The following is a 16,623-nucleotide window of genomic DNA, read 5'->3' as shown; positions in this document are numbered from 1 at the left end:
CTGACACACTTGTACACATGTACACACCCTCCACTATCGTTTGATATAGGCCTGCATGTCACCCACAAGTCCCTATATGAAGGCTTGATCCTCAACACAGTGGTATTGAAGATGCTGTGAACTTTAAGGGTTGAGGCCCAGTGGAAGGCCCTTAAGGCATAGAGGTTTTGGGGGCATGGTCTCCAGTCTCTTTCTGCTTCCTAGATGGTGATGTCACAGGTTAGCTCTGGCACATGCTCACACCAAGGTAGGCCACCATCCATTGTCCTACCAGAACTGAGCTGATACAGGTACAGGCTTTGGACCCTCCCAAACTGTACTTTGAATAAAACTTTTCATGTATAAATTAGTTGCCTCAGGTATTGAACTGTTGTAATATGAAGCTGACAAACACTAACACACCCTCAACTGAGGCATTCTCAAAACATGCACTTTTTTCCCCTACATTCTTTTTTTTTTTTTTTTTTTGGACTAACACTCAAATCAAGGCACTAAATAATACAATCAATAATTTAGACTTAACAGACATATATAGAATATTTCATCCATCAGTGAGCAAATATACTTTCTTCTCAGTAGTACATGGCTCCTTCTCTAAAATAGATCATATTTTATGCCACAAAGCAACTCTTAGAAAAAACTCTTACAAAAGAGCACAGATACTACCCTATATTCTACCAGACCACAATGGAATGAAATTAGAAATCAATGATAAAATAAAAAAGTAAAAGCTACTGTAACAAATGGGGACTAAATGATACACAATTGAATGATGAGTGGATAGTAGAAGAAATCAAGGATGAAATAAAATTCTTAGATGTAAATGAGAACACTGATACAACATATCATTCTGGGACACTATGAAGGCAGTACTAAGAGGAAAGTTTATTGCATTGAGTGCATTCACTAAAAGAATAAAAAGTCAACAAATAAATGACTTAACACTATACCTCAAAGCCCTAGATAAATAAGAACAAATCAACATCAAAAGCAGAATACAGGAAATAATTAAAATCAGAGCTGAAATCAATGAAATTGAAACAAAAGAAACAATTGAAAAATTGACAAAACAAAAAGTTGGTTCTTTGAAAAAATAAATAAAATAGACCCCTGGCATGCTAACAAAAGAAAAAGAGAGAAAATTCAAATTACTAAAATACAAGATGAAGAAGGAAATATCACAACAGACACATCTGAAATACAGAAGATAATTAGAAACTATTTTGAAAATTTATCGTGTAATAAAATAGAAAATATTGAAGAAAATTTCTAGAGACGTATGACCTATCCAAACTAAATAAGGAGGTCATACATAATTTAAACAGATCAATTTCAAGTAATGAAATAGAAAATGCCACCAAAGCCTACCAACCAAGAAAAATCCAGGATCAGATGGATTCTCAGCCAAGTTCTATAAGACTTTCAAAGAAGAATTAACACCAATACTCCTTAAAGTATTTCATGAAATAGAAAAGGAAGGAACCCTTCCAAACTCATTCTATGAGGCTAATATCACCCTGATACCAAAACCAAAGACCCATCAAGGAAACAAAACTTCAGACCAATATTCCTGATGAACATAGACACAAAAATTCTCAATAATAACAGCAAAACAAACACTGGAGCTAAAGGAAGTAAGATCACTGCCATCTGCCATTTACTAAACATACACATATAATTTATGATTTTTTTTTTTGGTTTCTTCATTTGTGAAGCCCTACACCTGGGATAATCTCACATTTCTAAGTTCTTTCCATGATTCTAGGTTCCTACTTTTTATTTATTTATTTTTATATGACTCTCCCTATTAATGATAACTTTGTCCCTCAAATCTATTTGTATAATTTCTGATTATGTATTGCAAAAAACTCAAATAATCAGACTACATCCATGTTTATCCTACCAGGCAAATCTATGCTAATTCTTCAGTTTTATGAATAGGGCTCTCTATAACTAAACATATATTGCAAGATATAAAAATATAAAATATTTTTTATTTTATTATTTATTATTTATATTTATATTTATTATTTTATTATTATTAAATATGAAAGATATAAAATAAATGAATAACAAAAAGAAATAATGGGAGAAGACAGAAAAGCAGAAGAAGAGCCTCCAAATAAATTCTAATAATAAATTCTCATATTTTAAGTAATGATATGGAGACAGTTTGGGAATATAAAAAAATGAAAAAAAATGTTACCAAATTCAGAATATAGAAAAAGATTTTTGTACATGGATTACTAAAATGTGTGTCAGTGAGTCTCCTGGCTTCAAAAGTTTGTCTTCTTTGGCCCATTTTGTAGTAGCCACCTGTTACAGTTCAGCTATGAGGTGTTCCCCAAAAGCTCATGTGAGACAAGAAGCTTTAGAGGTAAAATGAATGGGTTGTGAGAGCCTTAACCCAATCAATGCATTAATCCTCTAATAGGGACTACTTTGGTGCTAACTGTAGGCAGGTAGGGTGTGGATGGAGGAGGTGCGTCGCTGGGAAAAAAAAATTCTCAATAAAATTCTGGCATATTGCATACAAAAACATATTAAAAAGATAGTGCACCATGATCAAGTGGGATTCATCCCAGGAATGCAGGGTTGGTTCAACATACGGAAATCAATAAACATAATATATCATATTAATAAACTTAAAAACAAGAATCTTATGATCATCTCAATAGATGCAGAAATAGCATTTGACAAATACAGCACATCTTTAAGTTCAAAACATCATTCTAAATGGAGAAAAATTGAAAGCATCCCACTAAAACCTGGGACAAGGATGTCCTCTTTTACCACTTCTATTTAACATTGTTCTTGAAACTCTAGCCAGAGCAATTAGACAGAAGAAAGAAATTAAAGGGATACAAATTCACAAAGAAGAACTCAAACTATCACTATGTGCTGATGACATGTTTCTATATCTACAAGATCCAAAAAATTCCACCAGAAAACTTCTAGAACTAATAAATGAATTCACCTAAGTAGCAGGATATAAAATCAACACCCATAAATCAAACGCATTCCTATACATCAGCAAAGAATCCACTGAAAGAGAAATTAGAAAAACTACACCATTCACAATAGCCACACACACACACACACACACACACACACACACACAAAAAAAAAAACCAACCCTGGGAATCAATTCAATCTAACAAAAAAGGTGAAAGACCTCTACAATTAAAACTACAGAACCCTAAAGAAAGAAATCAAAGAAAACCTCAGAAGATGGAAAGATCTCCCATGTTCCTGGATAGGCGGAATTAATATTGTCAAGATGGCCATACTACCAAAAGCATTATACAAATATAATGCTCCTTTACTCTTTGTGGTCATTTGGTTTGTTTTCAGGCTTGGGAAATGATAAACAAAGCTGCTCTAAGCCTCCAGTTACATGTTCATTGTTGCATATGAGCAAGTGGCTCTCAGAATTATGTGTCCAGGAGTGGAACTACCGCGTGTGTGTAATATTCAACCTAATAGGCGATGCCACACTGCTGTCCAGGTGTCTGTACCCCTGTGTGCTATGGCAGCAGTGTAAGAAAGCTCTTGATGGCCCAACTTCTCATCCACATGGAAGCATCAGTGATTGTAATTTAGAAATTACTTTTAATTTTTCATGAGATTTATTCCTTACAACTTTACTGAGTTTATAATTTGCATGCCATTCACACGTTTAAAGTCTACACTTCAGTACATTCACAGAGTTGTGCACCAGTCACCACATTCAATTTTAAAATATTTCCATCACCCCAAGAAGAAATCCCATGCCCATTCACAGTCACCCCTTTCCCTGTCCAGGACTTCTCGCCAGCACTAGGCACCTGCTCTCCTGCTCTCTGTCACTATAGGTTTCATTATCTGAACATTTCATGTAAATGGGATCCTACAGCATGTGGTGTTTTGTGACTGGCTTCTTTCACTTAGCCTGCTTTCAAAGTTCATCCAGGTTGTCATTGTGGTTTGAAAGGCATTTCCCTCTTGGCTAATGGGAAACTGATGAGCTAATGAGGTGAAGAATGTTTCCAAGGGTTTTATGGAAAGTAGATTTTTTTTTCCTTTTTGAATTTTCCATTCATTCTTCTCCTACACACACCATGCTCTGTTATTCTTCTCAGTAATTCCAAATGTCCCCTCACCTTCTGCCTCCCATTGGGTTTAGTAAATTGGGATCCCAAGTCCATCTCACTCTGAAGCCTACTGCCTTAGACTCACTGGCTGACCACTTTTTACATATTCCATTTGCAAGTCCTTGCCACAGGAGATGCTTCTCTGTCTTCTCTTTTCACTTTTTAGTGATATCTTTGAAAAACAAGTTTCTAATTTTGAAGTACTGACATGTATTAAGTTTATTTCTTCTATGCATTTTTTGTTTTTGCTTAAGAAATTCTTAAGTTATAATCAGAAAGTTAATTGTCTGCAACTTCTCCATAGTTTTATATATTTTAATGTTTTTGTGCATATGTGGTGTGCAGAAGACATTAAAATCTTTTTTTAAGTTCCCTCATATCCCTTTTTTTTAAAGAGAGAGAGAGGGGGGGAATTTTTAATATATATATATATATATATATATATATATATATATATATATATTTTTTAGTTTTCGGCGGACACATCTTTGTTTGTATGTGGTGCTGAGGATCGAACCCCAGCCTCACGCATGCCAGGCGAGCGCGCTACCGCTTGAGCCACATCCCCAGCCCCAATCTTTTTCTTTCTTTTTTTTTTTTTTCATCCATGGATTGTCACTTACCAACTCATCACATATGGAAAACTGTCCTTTTTCGCATCTGGTAAGGTATGACCTTCCTCAGCATTCCAGTGTCTTCATTTCCGTGGGATGCTTCCTGGATTTCCTCTGTTGTGTACTGGTCTTTTTTAATCATTCTGAGAAATTTGGTTGGATTTCATACCATCATAATGTGTCTACTAGGTAAATAAATCCAATAAATTTAATGTTTTGATTTCAAGAGTTTCATTGTTATCATTGATGACTTTTTAAAGTTAAAGATACTCTTTTTGAAGTTCCACAAAATATTTATTTCTGTTTTGGATAGGGATTATACTTAATAAACAGGTTTGTAGACCACTGACAATTTCTTACCATATGGAGTCTTATAATTCATGGACATGGGATATTCCCCTATTAAAATATTTTAATAAAATGTTGCTGTTCACACTCTTTATCTTGTGGTGCCTTATTCCAAACATTTTGAAAGCTTACTCTAGTAATCATAATCTCTCTCAATTATGTTTTCAAAGTATTATTGTGTTCTGTAGAAATACAAATGAGTTTTGTCTCTAGTTCTTGTCCAATAACTGCTGAAAATTTTTGTCAGTTCATATATAGTTTATATTTTCTCTTGCTTGATTACACTTGCTAGGAAATCCAGTATACTTTTGAATGTAATGGAGATAGCAGGTGTGCAGGGTATGTCCTCTCTGCCCTGCTGATCCAGTCTCCAGGTAGGTCCCTTTTGGTGTCCTGGGAACTGCCCTGTATGGACTGACTGATCTGCAAAGTCAGTCTTGCTATCTGTCCCCCAGTTAGCTTGGGCTACACAGGAGCACTGTGATGGGAGAGAGGGTGAAGGAGCATTGGTTTGTGCTCTTTTTTCCCCTGGATTCCTCTTACAGTATTGGAACAAGGAGAAATAAGACATGATTGGTCTGAATTCTTTTATATGTGTCCTCTCAGTCAGCATCTCAGATAAAATGTGTTGTTCTGAGTGCCAAACATTTTTGTACATTAACTAGTTTAGCTAATAAAAACCTAAATTCATCTGTGCAATAGACCAATGTCTTCAAGTTAAGTCATCTGGTGAGATTTTGAATAGGTGTAGGCTAGGATCAAACATTAAACCCTTAACTCTGATTCACCAGAAGAGTAATTCAGGTACCAATCCTGTCTCTGAAACCCTCCAGGGGATTCTAGTGAGCAGCCAAGGGAAGAAGCAGAGGCTCAGAGCAGAGGGCCTCAATAAAGGGTATGAATCAAATTGAAGCAAACTCGAGAGCCTGTACATTATCCGAGTCTGCTGTGTAGAGAACTTTGTGAAAACCACCAGCCCATATCAATGATGATGTATCACAGGTGTGTGGGCAGCCAGTCTGAATGATTCACATTCTCCTTCCCAGAGCGGAGAGGCTCTGACCAGCACTAAATCTTGTAGTGACCTGGACATTGCCCTAGTCTTGGAGGTTGAGGATGCATCTTCAGACATAGGTGTGTCGCCCCATGAATTGAGCTAAGCTCACCTGTTCCTTTGTGATATTACGCCTTTGCCCTGTTTGGGATAGAATGTTTCATGGAAACACTTTGTGTGTCCCTTTCTCTTGTTGTGCCTTTGGGTGTAGCCTTCCTAGATGCCAGTCAACCTGCTGACAGTAGACATCAGGAAGCTGGACTCAGCCCCTTGAAACCTGACCCCTTGCCTCATTTGAATGGCTTCTCACTAAAAGGGTCCATGTCAGATACCATGCATTGAGTGGAAGGCTGGTGCCTTTAAGAAAGACCCCTACAATGTATTCTGAGGTATATTCTTACAGGGATTGTGCAGAAGGAGAATTAGTCATTACCTCTGTCCACTGAGAAATTGAAAATCTCCAAATGATCTGGAAGTTCAAGTTAAATGTCTTTAATTGTATCAATCTCCCTTAGGGTAAATGCTTTACTGTAACTCAAAAAAATTTTCTTCCTCTGCTTTAGGTCACAAAGGTAGTCTACAATATTAATTAATATTTTGAAAGAGATGCGTACAATTCCAATTTTTCAATATGCATAACCAATGTGCTTATATCATTTGTCCAAAATTTGTCCTTTACACATCAATCTCTAATGTTACCAGTGTTATATATCAACACTGTATATTACCTATCATACCAGTTTGTATGTATACATAAATTAAATGTCTTGATCTCTATTATACACTGAGTCACATATACCCGATGTTTACATGTGTGCTGTTTGGTTTGTGGCTTCCTACTCTGTTCTAAGATCTACTTGTATATCCCTGTATCAACAACCTACTCTCTACCTACATGAACTCTAGTGTAAGTCTTGAGATCTACTAAGAGAATACTGCCTTTATTCTTCTTGCTTAAATGTGTCTTGCCTATTATTTATGAATCTTTCCATACAAGGCTTAGAATCAGCTAACCAAGTATCACAAAATGCCTAGTGGTATTTAATTGAGATTTATTAGAATTCTTATAATATTTTAAGAATTTAATGCCATTATAATATTGAATAATAAGTGAGAATCTTGGTAATTCTTTTCAGTTAATTAATCATTTTCTCTAATTGACAAATAAGGTTTTTAAGATATTTTAAATGCTATATTGAGGAAAATTTGTAGATTTCAGACTGGAAGTATATAAATAATATATATAAATATAACTCTCATTATATAATGATTTCTTTTTAAGTTTTCACATCCTGCAGAATTTTATGCAAATTATAATGCAATAAAATAATGAGGATACCTAGAACAGCAGGCACCTCATATATACCCCCATCCCCAAGTTATAAAATATGTGTGCCCACATTGTAGAGATGAAAAACCAAAGCAGCAAGTGGGAAAGTGCTGGTCAGTGCAGGGCTGCACAGTATAAGCTCCCAGAGAAGCCCCAGGAGCTCTCAGCAGAGGCTGACACCCCAGCTTTGTGGATCCAGTGTGGCCACTTGTGCCCTCTGGTGCTGGTCCAGGACATGGCTTCTGGGGAAGAAGGGGAACCAATCAGTATTCAATTGGTTGCAGAATATTGCTGTGGTTATTCAATTGGGGCCTCTGTCAAACCATTGGGGAAAAATCATCCAGGTTTTCCCTCTTAAAAAATATACACTATGTATGTGGAAGCATTATAATCCAGTATATTACTAACCTTTTAATAGGAGCCTAAAATATGTTGGGCACATCTTCTTTTTAATATTTTTTTAATTGTAGTTGGACACACTACCTTTATTTTGTTTACTTATTTTTATGTGGTGTTGAGAATCAAACCCAGGCCTCGCACATGCTAGGCAAGCACACTACCACTGAGCCACAACCCCAGCCTCTGGGCACCTCTTTTAGTAGCAATAAATTAAAATATATTTTGCTCATTTTAATGGTTACCTAGAATTTTATTGCATAGATTTTCTTTGGGGTATGATAGGAATGTTCTCCATCTTCATTCCCTTTTGGTGACACAAGAATGTATGAGTATCCAAACTCAAGGAGCTGTACATTTCAATACATGCATTTTATTGTATATAAACTATGGATTAGTAAAGTTGATTTAAGAAGGTTGGAACCCCCTTGAAATTTGTATTTTGGTTCTGTGTAAAGAAAATAAAACAAACCCATGTTCTTAAGAGATAGACCCAGACATATCTGGAGGTAAAGAGTTATGGTGGGCTGGGCCTCGTGGTGAACACCTGAACAATCCCAGCAGCTCAGGAGGCTGAGACAGGAGAATCACAGGTTCGAAGCCAGTATGAGCAACTTAGAGAAGCCCTAAGCAATTTAGTGAGACCGTGTCTCTAAATAAAAATACAAAAAAGGGCTTGGTGATGAGGCTTAGTTGTTAAATGCCCTGGTTCAATCCCAAGTTTAAAAAAAAAAAAAAAAAAGACTTATGGTGTCTGTAACTTATTGTCCAAAGGTGCAGCAATCCCATTAACAGCCATATGTATATGGGGGTGGGAGAGTGAGAACAACTGTGACAAAAATCTAGATGACCGTAGATTAAGGGTAAAAATAAAAGCTAGAAATAATAAATACATATTTTCTTTCTGACAATTAGCATATTCTTCCATTATGAACAGAAAACCAGGATAGTAGGAGCCATACCTCCTACTTTTACCACTAAACTCACAGATGTTTGCATCTCTCATGGCAGTGTAGCAGGGAGCTCAATGCATCCTTTATACTCTTTGGTACTGGTTAGACCTGCATCCAGGTCTGTCTAATTAATGTCTGGCTATTTAATGTGTCAAGAAACAAAATAATATATTTTAGAATTTCAATCATTTATTCATTATTGCATTTGGGGGGCATCAGATCTTAAATCCAAACTCAAAGTTTATTGTGATTATAGATATCAGAATTAAACCCTGTTTTTAAAACAATGTAGTTTAGCAACAGGGCTTGACACATAAAGAACTTTTGTAGACACTTGTTTTTGAAGTGCTAGGGATTAAACCCAGGCTTCATACATGCTAGGCAAGCCTGTTACCATTTGGGTTACATCCCCAGCCCTCTACACTTGAGTAGGAAAAGTCTGCATGTTTGAAGTCTGCATGATCTTCAGCAATCCAGTAAAGTCTGGCATCAAAAACTTCAAACCATGCCTAATGTTGCTTGTTTTGGGAGGTGCTGAGCATTGAACCCAGGGCCTGGTTCAGGCTGTGCTGTGTTCTTAACCACCAAATAAATACATTTTAAATATGACATTTTAAAAAAACATAATCACGGGAAAAATAGAACTCTGTTACCCTTCCTTATATTTCTTTTTGGAGATATATATATATATATATATATATATATATATATATATATATATATATATGTAGTTGGACACAATACTTTTATTTTGTTTATTTATTTTTATGTGGTGTTGAGAATCGAACCCAGGGCCTTGCATGTGCTAGGCAAGCATAAAGAAAATGAAACAAACCCATGCTCTTAAGATACACACACACACACATACACACACACACACACACACACACACTGGGAATTAACCCAAGAGGCACTTTACCATGGAGTACATCCCCAGCCCTTTTTAGTTTTTTATTTTGAGACAGTGTCTCATTAAGTTGCTTAAGGCCTCTCAAATTGCTGAGGCTGGCCTTGAACTTGGCAATCCTCCTGCCTCAACCTCCCAAATCATTGGGATTACAGGCTTGTGCCGTCACCACCAGCTGGTTTTCATTTTAAATATGATAAATGGAGGAGGGCTGTGGCCCCTTCTGCAGTGGGGGTTGTGGGGTGTCCCTAAGGCTCAGGGTCTGCATCCTGTTCTGGAATCTTAATGGGGTTGATTTGGAAGCAGAGGCTTGATCCTGGGGGAAGGCAGGTAAGGGCGGGACCTGACAGCCCTCATCTCTGATCTCTTTCCCCTTCCTGCTGTCCTTGCTTTTTAAATCCTCCTCCCCTCCCCCACCTTTCTTCCTCTCCTCTCCTTTCTTCAGCATTTCAACCTTTCTCTCCAGGACCCTCTTTTCTTTACTCGCCCTGTTCCCTTTCATCTTGTTTTTTGAAAGCTGGTTGCCAAGACACGGGACTGCGTCCACCTGGGACAAGCCAAAATAAAGAGACACAGGGCAGGGCTCCTCGCCAGGGTGCTGTGCGCGCTGAGGCGCTGTCTTTGCTCTTCCTGGGAAGGTTCAGTGAAAGTCGCTTCAGTCTTCCCTGGAGAGCACACTGTGGGGTCCGGATTAGGGTCCTCACTGAAGGGTCCCAACATTGAGAGGATTTTCCTTGAAGTTAGTCTTTGTTTTCCTTTGGATCTGGGGGTTTTCAATCAGCCCCGCCCTGAGGAGGGAATTCTGCTCCTGGCGGGAAACGGAGCCCTGGAAGTGATCTGATCCGAGAACCCAAAGGCGGCCCTGTGGGGGGAGGGGGTGGGAGGGCTCCTCAGCTTTTCAGATCCACCCACCACAATCCAGGCGGATGCTAGTTGAAGTGTGTGGGTCTCCACATCCCGCTCAGGACTGCGGATATCCCCAGCCTCGGGGTCTGATTCTCGCAGCCCACAGACTCCCCTAACTGCCAAGCAGCCCGAGACCCCGAAACCCAGATGCAGCTCGCCCACCCCCAGGCGCCCACAAGCGCCTTCACTCTGCTTTTATGTCAACCAATAGTTTTGATTTTCTTAGGTCCAAGTCGGGGATGACGTGATCTTCAGCAATTCAGTAAAGTTTGGCGCCAAAAACTTCAAACCACGCTGAACAGTGGTTTCGGTTTGCATTCAGGAACTCAGCATTGGCGCCCAAGGTGAACTCAGAGAAAGCCCCTGGTATTCTTGTGAGTCCAGGAGTCCCAAGGGAGAGTGGAGGGAGAAAGGGTGTTTAATGACACGGCAAACTTCAGCACAAGGAGCTTTCTGGTAAGCATGGTTATTACTATTACTATTGAGATGTAATTCATTTATCAGAAGTCAGACTTTGAAAGTGTGTAATCAGTGGTTTTAGTACAATCATGAGGTTGTGTCACCACCACTACTACCTTCTTTGGATTGTTTAAAGGATGTGGAGAGGAGGTCTGATGGTTGGAAGGCAGAGGCAGGAGCAGTCCCCAGGGAGTCAGGGTAAGGAGACAGGGCAGCCTGCTTTGACCTCAGCCTAGGAGAGATGTGACCAGAGAAATGGGGGAGAGGGTGATGCTAAACAGCAGGTTGTGGCACCTGTGGGCTTTGATGGGAGAGTAGAGGTATCCTATATTAAAATCAACAGATGCAGCTGCTGTGGCTTGGCTTGGAGCATTATGGTGACAACAGGAGATAGAGACAGTATTTAGGAAGAAGTCTTTGCAGGATTCTAGGATAAAGGTAGTTGAAAGTTGGTACCAAGGTAGTGACTGTTAAGCTGTAAAAAGGGTTTTAGGAACTGCCTGGAGAAGCCAGAGGGTCAGGGGAAAGCATCAGTGAGACGCGACCAAGGGTGGTGTTGCAGTTAATAGAAGTAGGGCAAGTGTGTCTGTGTGTGTGGTGAGGGGAGGTCTGTAGTGGTTGTAAAGGTGTAGAGTGCACTTATAGACCTGTCTGATATGAGGGTCAAATGGGCCCAGAGATGCAGATGCCCTAAGGGAGTCTGGTTGGTGTTGGATTGGCCCATGGGGGACAGCCTGATGGGGCTCCTGAGTTGCCCTGGGAGAGCTAGGGCAGTTATGGCCAAAAGAAAGGAGACCTGCTGGATCTTGGAGTCAATGGCAGGAAAAGGAGCAGATTAGACTGGCTGAAATGTGTGAGGGTGTTTGGATCCTGAGAGATTTTAGTGTAGAAGTTGCTTCTGAGAGCAGAAGTGGCTGAAATCTGCAAAGAGCTCATCTAATCTGGTTACTGGTGACATTGCCAGCAAGGCTGTACTTGAATGAGGGCAGTGTGCTGGGAAAGTATCAAGGCTTGGCTCTTCCATTAAGCATAGCCCCTCCCTCTCTGCTCCAGTTTGGTCTGTCCCCATTGCATGAGTGCTTATTGAGCAACACCCAATGACTGCTAAACTCCACCTGAACCTGAACTTTCAACTTGAATATGATGTGAGTACTTCTAAGCCATCTAAAATTTCTACCTGATACAGGGAGAAGGTAGGTTCATAGTCTTGGCATAAGAAGTCATGTCACAGAGTTTGAATGTTGGAAGTGTACTTTTGGTTATAAGTTAAAGAAACTCTAGCACAATTTAATACTTTTTCTTGTTTGTTTTTTATTTTGCTAGTAAGAAACCAGATTTAATGCCACCATTCTTCAATCAATGAGATTTCTGTTGATCTGTTTCTTAGCTGATTACTATCAATTGTACATGGATAGTTCTCATCAGAGCTGAGCATTTTCACTTGAAGCTAATCAGTTTTCACTTAAAATTAATAATACATGTGCATGTGAATTAAAACTAAACATAACCATTTGTAATCTAACATGGGATATTCAAACAAAAAACTAAGAAAGTAGCCACTAGAAAGGAGACATGGAAGAAAAAAATTAAATGGATAATATTTTTTTTAATCATTAAGACAACTGCTAGCAATGTATTCAGAACAACCAAAGTCAGAGAAAACATGTGAAATGTGAAAGTTTTTCTCTCCAGTTGAAATAAGTGTGTCTTAAAGAGAGAGAAAAGGGGAACAAAAAAACAAGCATGTTTTGTAATTTTGGAACACTGAAAATTATCGAACATGGAATTAGTAATTTATAAAACAATCACACCCCCGATTTTCTTTTGAGGGTTAGGGTTAGATTTCATCTCACTCCAGTAAGAATGGCAGCCATTATGAAGTCAAACAACAACAAGTGTTGGTGAGGATGTGGGGGAAAAAGGTACACTCATACATTGCTGGTGGAACTGCAAATTGGTGCAGCCAATTTGGAAAGTAGTATGGAGATTCCTTGGAAAGCTGGGAATGGAACCACCATTTGACCTAGCTATTCCCCTTCTCGGACTATACCCAAAAGACCTAAAAAGAGCATACTACAGGGACACAGCTACATCAATGTTTATGGCAGACTATGGAACAAACTTAGATGCCCTTCAATAGATGAATGGATAAAAAAAAATGTGGCATTTATACACAATGGAATATTACTCAGCACTAAAAAATAACAAGATCATGGCATTTGAAGGGAAATGGATGGCATTAGAGCAGATTATGCTAAGTGAAGTTAGCCAATACCAAAAAAACAAATGGCAAATGTCTTCTCTAAAATAAGGGCTGGGGTGACTCAAAATGGGATAGGGAGGAAGAGCATGAGAAGAAGATTACCACTAAATAGGGAAGAGAGGTGGGAGGGAAAGAGAGGGAGAAGGGGAATTGCATGGAGGATGGAAGGAGACCCTCATTGTTATACAAAATACATGTATGATGATGTGTGGGGGGGAAAAAGAAGTGTGTCACATTAGATTGGGTAGAGAGAAGTGATGGGAGGGGAGGGGACGGGAAGGGGGATAGGAAGGGCAGCAGAATAAAATAGACACTAATATTGCTGTATTATATGTGATTGTATAACCAATGTGATTCTGCAACCTGTACACTCAGAAAAATGAGAAATTATACCCCATTTGATTCAAATGTATGATATGTCAAAATTATTGTACTGTCATGTGTAACTAATAAAAAAATGAAACAAGGGCATGAAACAGACTTCAAACTCATGCTAACTCATACTAACAGTATTGTGTTTTTACTGAAAAATACTATTAGAGATAAAATTAAGTTAAATTTCAGGTACTTTCCATTTAATGTGGGCAAAATTACAATGTTTACATTGTAATAAACTAGCAATTTATTTACAAATTACATTGTAATAAACTAGCAATTTATTTTCACTTATAAAGTATTTTAGGAAAAGTTTATAGTCTTCAGTACTCAAAATTAATTAGGAATTTTAATTTTTTAATCAATTAATTTTTCATACCTAAGAATTATGATGGCAATGTAAAATAAAAGTTTAATTCTGCTGAAATAACACTCAAATAGATTCAAATTTTTAAATGTATGAAAATACCCAATCTTTAAAATTTTGATAATTTCTTTTATCAATGTAAAATACCCACAAGAGAAATTTTATATCAGAAAAAAAATTCACATGATATACTCATGACACTCAAGAATTAAAATCAAGAAAGTGGTAGTCACCCTAATTTAGAATTTATTTCTTTTTGTCACCTCCATTCCTTATATATAATCGTAATTTCACATCATCTGCATAGAAATATTTATCACAATCTGAAAGGTAGAAAATATTTTTTTTTTTTGCCTTCTAGAGCTCAAGTAAATTTACTCAGTGCTCTTAGTATGTTTCCTTTTAACATTATTTGAACCATCAGTCATAGGTTTTGAGACCAATGAACTAGTGCCATTAGAAGATGATTTTGTTCCACATTTCTTTTCATACAATGAAAACTGTTGCTGCCAAAGAGCAGCCAACTCAATATATATTCAAAAGGACTAAGAGTCATAGAAGAAAACTGTGTAACTATGATGGTTATCTTTTTGGCCACAAGAAAGATGGTATAAAGGAACATAAGATTATGCTTTGAGGTGGTCAGATGCTTGGTGTGCTGAAATGTGAAGGGACCCCAGCAAGGTTACCTTGGAAGGATAGGACATCTTCAGCCATTCATCATCTCTGGTTTCCAATCTCCTTTACCAACTGTTCAAAATTCATGATAGTGATACCAGCTGTACCTTGGGCCCATCCAATAGCTATCATGACTGGCCAGCCATTTTTGTAATAGCTGTTAGCATGTGATTCCACCTTCTATTTTCCAAGTTCTGATCACTCCTTCATTCCCACAGCCAGAAGTTGAGCAGATAAGAATGAATAGTCCTGGGAAATTAGGTCCCATGGGCAAAAATATATGTAATATACCAGATTGAAGATGCCAGTAAAGTATTAATGTGGTTTGCAAGAAACCTCAGTGGAGGCTCTTCAAGCAGTACACATGTTAAAATTCCTCCACCAAATCAGGGAGCAAAGCAGTAGACCAGCTTGAAACAGGATTCTTCCATGCCCCTTCCACTCCTACCAGCTGATGCTTCAGTGCCATCACAGACACCAGATAGTGGGTGATGTCAAAAAAGGGGAACATGGACGTGCAGGAGAAGGCCAGTGCCAGCTCCTCCCATGGAGAGTCCATGGCTGCAACCTACCCCTGAGACTGGGCCTTGCCAGCTGGCCTCTAGTTTTATTTTCTTTTCCTTAACACATAGTTGTATAGATTTATAGGACACTGTGTGATGTTTTGATACAAATATGCATTTTATAATGGTGAAATCAGAGTAATTAGCATATCTCTCAGGTCAAACATTTATCATTTCCTGTGACCTGATCATTTAAAATCCTCTTTTATCTTTTTTTGCAACATACACTACATTATTATTCACTGTGGTCATCTTGATGTGCTGTAGAATGGCACAGATGTAATTCCTCCTATCTAATTGAAACTTTGTACCCCTTGACCAGTGTCTCCCCTCTTCTCTCTACTCTCAACCTGTGCTAACCAGCACCCCTCCTGCCTGCCTCCATCTCCACATATAAGTGAGATCATTTGTGAGAGCATTGTCTCCTCTAGGTTTATCTATATTGTCAAAAATGACACAATTTCCTCTTTTATAGGAGCTTTTTAATGTAAATATACTAGGGATTGATCTCAGGGTCTTGTGTCTGCTGGGCAATCCCTCTATCCCTGAGGAGCTTCATCCTCAGCCCTAATTACCTTTTTGTTGTGGTTCTTAAAATTGACTAGTATTCTTTGTATTTGCCACAGAATGTCATTCTTTTGTTTTTGTTTTGTTTTGTTTTGTAGGTGAGTCTGCTATGTTTTCCTGGCTGGTTTGCAAGAAACCTCAGTGGAAGCTCTGCAAGCAGTACACAGGATAAAATTCCTCAACCATAGCAGTGGAGCACAGCAGTAGACCAGCTTGAAACAGGATTCTTCCATGTCTTGGCTCAAAGGAATGCTCCTGCCTCAGCCTCCAGGTAGCAGGCCTGCACCATAGGGCCTGGCTCCTTGTTCATTTTTTATTTTCTATATTTTTTATTGGTGCACGATAGTTGTACATAATGGTGGAATTTGTTGTTATTTATTCAAATGTGTACACAATATAACAATGTAATTGTCTAATGTCATTCCCCAGGATTTCCCCTTTCCACCTCCTCCTCCCTCCCCTGGTTCCTTTCCTCTACTGATCTTCCTTTGATTTTCATGAGACCCTCCCCTCCTTTCTTTGTTTTTTCCTCTCTAGCTTCCACAAAGAGAGAAAACATGTGACCCTTTACTTTCTGACTCTGGCTTATTTCACTTAATATAATGTTGTCAAGTTCCATCCATTTGCATGAAAATGGAAATGTTCATTCTCCCTTATGGCTAAGTCAAACTCTATCCTTTATACATTCCATATTCTCTTTTCCCAACCAT

General features: G+C 38.3%; 1 pseudogene; it reads right to left on the bottom strand.

Annotated features, from left to right (window-relative positions):
• Positions 1-14,479: 14,479 nt before the first annotated feature.
• Positions 14,480-15,342, bottom strand: LOC144256733 (trimeric intracellular cation channel type B pseudogene; annotated as a pseudogene).
• Positions 15,343-16,623: the final 1,281 nt, after the last annotated feature.

Source organism: Urocitellus parryii, chromosome 8 (genome assembly GCF_045843805.1).
Source record: "Urocitellus parryii isolate mUroPar1 chromosome 8, mUroPar1.hap1, whole genome shotgun sequence".
Taxonomy (NCBI): domain Eukaryota; kingdom Metazoa; phylum Chordata; class Mammalia; order Rodentia; family Sciuridae; genus Urocitellus; species Urocitellus parryii.
This window is presented reverse-complemented; position numbering and strand designations above follow the sequence as displayed.